Genomic DNA, 4,817 nt, shown 5'->3' on the forward strand with positions numbered 1-4,817 from the left:
AGATCAAGTTATCACCCAAAAATTGGCAACTTCCAGAAGTACTTTTTGTTTCAATTCTGGCTCCAACATAGTCAGCGTCACAATATCCTACTAATTTATATTCACTTGATTTTCTATAAAATAAACCAAGATTAATAGTACCTTTCAGATACCTAAAGATTCTCTTAACATCAGTTAAGTGAGTTTCCCTAGGATCTGATTGGAAGCGAGCACATAAGCAGACAATGAATAAGATATTGGGTCTAGAAGAGGTTAGATCTAAAAGAGAGCCTATCATACCTCTAAATAGCTTCTGATTTACCTTACTGCTTACCTATTCTTTATCCATAATACATGTAGGATGCATTTGAGTCTTTGCTTGCTTACATTCTGATAAGTTAAACTTCTTCAAAAGTTCCTTTGTATATTTTCTCTGATGAATATAATTTCCTTCCAATTGTTGATCAATTTGGATTAACAGAAAGAACTTAAGTTCTCTCATTAGACTCATTTCAAATTCTGCTTGCATTGACTTAGCAAAATCCTTGCACAATGACACATAACAGAACAAAAAATAATATCATCAACATAAATTTGCACAACTAGAATATCATTCTTAAAGGTTTTGCAAAAGAGAGTTGTGTCCACTTTGCCTCTGGTAAAATCATTTTCTAAAAGAAAGTTGATTAGCCTATCATACCAAGCTCTGGGAGCTTGCTTCAGACCATATAAAAGTTTTTTTCAATTTGAAAACAAAATCAGTATTTTGAGAACTTTCAAAACCAGGAGGTTGATGCACATATACTTCTTTGGAAATATATCCATTCAAGAATGCAACCTTAACATCCATCTGATAAAGGATGATGTCAGGATTGTCTGCAAAAGAAATTAAAAGGTGAATAGACTCTAACTTGGAAACTGGAGCAGAGGTTTCTATATAGTCTATACCTTCTTGCTGACTATAAACTTATGCTACCAGTCGAGCCTTGTCCCTAATAACCTCGCCTTTCTCATTCAGCTTGTTTCTGAAAAACCATTTGGTTCCAATGACATGGAAACCTTTTGGTTTCTGAACAAGATCCCAAACATCATTTCTGGTGAATTGATTCAGTTCATCTTGCATATCCAGAATATATTCATTATCCAGAAGAGCTTCATCAATTGATATGGGTTCTATCAGAGACACTAAACCTAGAAGAGTCTCTTCATAAGGTTTGAATGAAGATCTTGTTCTGACTAGAGCATTCTTGTCTCTCAGAATCAGTTCTTTAGAATGATAAGTTCTTGATTTTCTCTTCTTCTGATGAGTTGAATCAACGGTTGCTTTTGGTTAAGTCGTTTCTTCAGATTCTTTGGCTTTGCCTTATGAGTCTTTTTCTTCAGAAACAATATCCTTGGATTCTGAAATATTAATCTTCAAATCTGCAAATTTTTCAACTAGCTTTGACTTTTTAGGGTCAAGCTTATCATTAAATCTAACATGATTTGATTCATCAATAATTCGTGTTTCTACGTTAAAATTTTGTAGCCTTTAGAGCGTTCAAAATATCCTAACAGTAAACACTTTTGTGCTTTAGAATCAAACTTGCCAAGATTCTCTTTAGTGTTCAACATAAAACATTCACATCCAAAGGGATGAAAATAAGAAATGTTAGGCTTTCTATTCTTCCACAATTCATAAGGAGACTTACCCAGAATAGGTCGGATAGAAATCTTATTATGAATATAACAAGCTGTGTTAAATGCTTCTGCCCAAAAATGTTTAGCCATATCAGTTTCTTGGATCATGGTGTGAGCCATTTCTTGCAAGGTCATATTCTTCCTTTCTACAACTCCATTTTGTTGTGGAGTTCTAGGACAAGAGAAATCATGGGAAATACCATTTGAATCAAAAATATTTTCAAAATGTTTATTTTCAAATTCGCCATCATGATCACTTCTGACTTTGATTGTTTTGCAATTCATTTCTGTTTGCACTAGTGAGCAGAAGGTAGAAAACACACAATGTGACTCATCTTTGTATTTCAAGAACTTTACCCATGTCCAGCGAATGTAGTCATCAATAATGACCAATCCATACTTCTTTCCATTGATAGAAGTAATTTTCACTGGTCCAAACAAATCAATGTGCAGAAGTTCTGACGGACTAGAGATAGAAACAATTATTTTTTCTTTGAAAGATGTTTTAGAAAATTTGCCTTTTTGACATGCTTCACAAAGAGAATCTGAAGCGAACTTCAGGTCGGGTAGACTTTGACTAATCCAAGCTTATTTAGCTGAGAAATCCTTCTCATGCTAACATGGCCCAAACATCCATGCCATACCCATTGCTCCTCATTAATAGACATTAGACATTTTACATTTTGATCTTCAAGATCAGAAAGTCTAAGTTTATAAATATTATTCTTTCTCTTTCCGTTAAAAAGGATTGTATCATCTTTCTAACATACAGCCTTACAAGACTTTTGATTAAAGATGATATCATAACCATTGTCACTAAGTTGACTAATAGACAAAAGGTTATGCATCATACCATCAACTAAAAGAAAATTAGTAATAGAAGGAAGTTTAATGGTTCCAGAGCCAATGATCTTTCCTCTCTGGTTTCCTCTAAAACCAATGAAGCCTTCAAGCTTAAGTTCCAAATCTTGGAATATAGACCTTCTTCCCGTCACGTGTCATGAGAATCCATTGTCCAGGTACCATGACTAGTGTTTCAACTGGGCTGTTAAGGATTTCTACAACATAAATTATTGTATCCTTAGGTACCAACTTTCTGGGTCCTGTCTTGTTAGTTTTCCTAGAGTTTCTTACAACTTTTGGTCTTTTAGAAGAAGGATAATCATGAGAGATTTATGCATGATACTTAGGTTTCAGAACAAAGTTCTTATCCTTAGGATGCTTCTATATTTGTGCAGAAGTATCAAGATCAGTGCCAGCAGGCACGAAATGCACATAGAGATATTTTGGTTTAACCTTCTAACTTTCGTCATGTTTTATAGATTTTGTACAACCTAAACCTTTCCTGCCATTTCTGCTAACTCCATAGATCAAGGAAGCCATTTTGCTTCTATCTATGTTTTTAGCCAGAAAGTACTGGAATGCTCTATCATATTTGATGATGCAATCAATACCAGATGCTTCTGAGATTATTTCCTCCTCTAGTTTTTAAATTTTTCTTTTCAAAGCAGAGTTGGTACTTTCTAAATAAAATACTTTTCACTTAGAGAGGAAATATCTTTCTCAAGCTCTCTTTGAGTTTCAGAAGCAATTACTTGGACTTGTTTAAGGTCCTTGTATTTACTCTGAAGACTCTGGTACTTTTCCAGCATTTTAGAGAGACATGATTCAATATCAGAATGAGATAGGTTAGAAAATACCTCTTCAGAATCAAAGTCAGATTCTTATTCTGATAATACCTTTGAAGCTACGCGAAAAATACCCGAGTGCATCGCACGCTCAAAGATACAACAGAGTCGTCATCGAACTTTATTTGTTCCCGAAGGAAAGGGAAAACATCGACAAAACCCGAAGGAAAGAGAAATGGGTAAGGAAGTCAGTTATGCAAGGGAAAAGTATTAGCACCCTTAACATCCATGGTACTCCATGGGAACCGTTTTGAATGTTCTTTGCAAGAATATGTGTTGTTATCTGGAGATTACTCGCGGAAAGGGGAAATGGGGGTTAATAGATAAGTGTGAAAAAGGTGGGAAATAAATAATTGTGAGAAAATGAATGGAATAGATATTTGTGAGAAAAAGGTAATAGATAATTATGCTCGCCAAGGATTTGGGCCCTCGTGCCTACGTATCCTCATTCGTGCAATGAGGAAATCAGAGCTTCGTAGTTCGTGGAACTAGGACAAATGCGTTAGTTGTTTTTAGAGGACAATATTAATGTTCGCGTTCTACTGTCGACTATCTTGTATGCTCGAGCATGGGAAATTTAAGTGTTTGTCTGTTTGTGGTAGAATGGATGAACTCGGATCATACTCTAGCAGTTAAACATTACTTACTCGCACATGGAGGCTTAAGCGTCGTTCACGGTAGAACGGAAGTAACACGTCCTTTCTGAAAAGGTTTTAAACTGAAAATGAAGCCCAAAGGCAAAACAAAGTTTGATGAGGTGAGTTTGCTTTTATTCTGAAATGAGAGTCATGATTCAAATCATACTAAAGTCTACGAATGGAGATGAATACAGTGAGAAACTGGGTCATTTGTCCCGCACCCAAAGATATCCAGAATGGGGGTAGGAATTCTCTAATCTCATTCCTTCTCCATTGCTTAAGGCTCGTTCCGTACAATCCTAATCGTATGGTTAATTGTTTTTGAGTTTATTCACAAAACAATTTTAGTTTTACTGGGAGAGAAAAAGGATAGGAAAGAAGCCCTGGAAGGTTGAATTCTAATCTTTGGTCTAATCTTCAATTTGTTCTTCATGTGTAGAAAGACTTATCAATTATTCGATTTAAATTGCACTAAAGTCTATGAATAGAGATGAATACAATGAGTACTGGGTCATTCATCCCATACCCAAAGATATTCAAAATGGGGGTAGGAATTCTCTAGTCCCATTCCTCCCCTATTACTTAAGGCTCATGACGTGCTATTCGCATCATAATCGATGAGTGTTGAAGTTGAATTTCCTTGTAGCTTCCCATGGTGAAGGGTTGTCTTTGGATGATGAAGAGACTTGTTAATCAACTTGAATCAAATTGTGCTAAAGCCTATGAATATAAGTGAATACAATGAGCAACTGAGTCATTCGTCCCGCATCCAAAGAATTCATAATGGGTGTAGGAATTCTCCAGTCTCATTCCTTCTCTACTACTTAAGACT

The sequence above is a fragment of the Lathyrus oleraceus genome, chromosome 1 (assembly GCF_024323335.1).
Source record: "Lathyrus oleraceus cultivar Zhongwan6 chromosome 1, CAAS_Psat_ZW6_1.0, whole genome shotgun sequence".
NCBI lineage: Eukaryota > Viridiplantae > Streptophyta > Magnoliopsida > Fabales > Fabaceae > Lathyrus > Lathyrus oleraceus.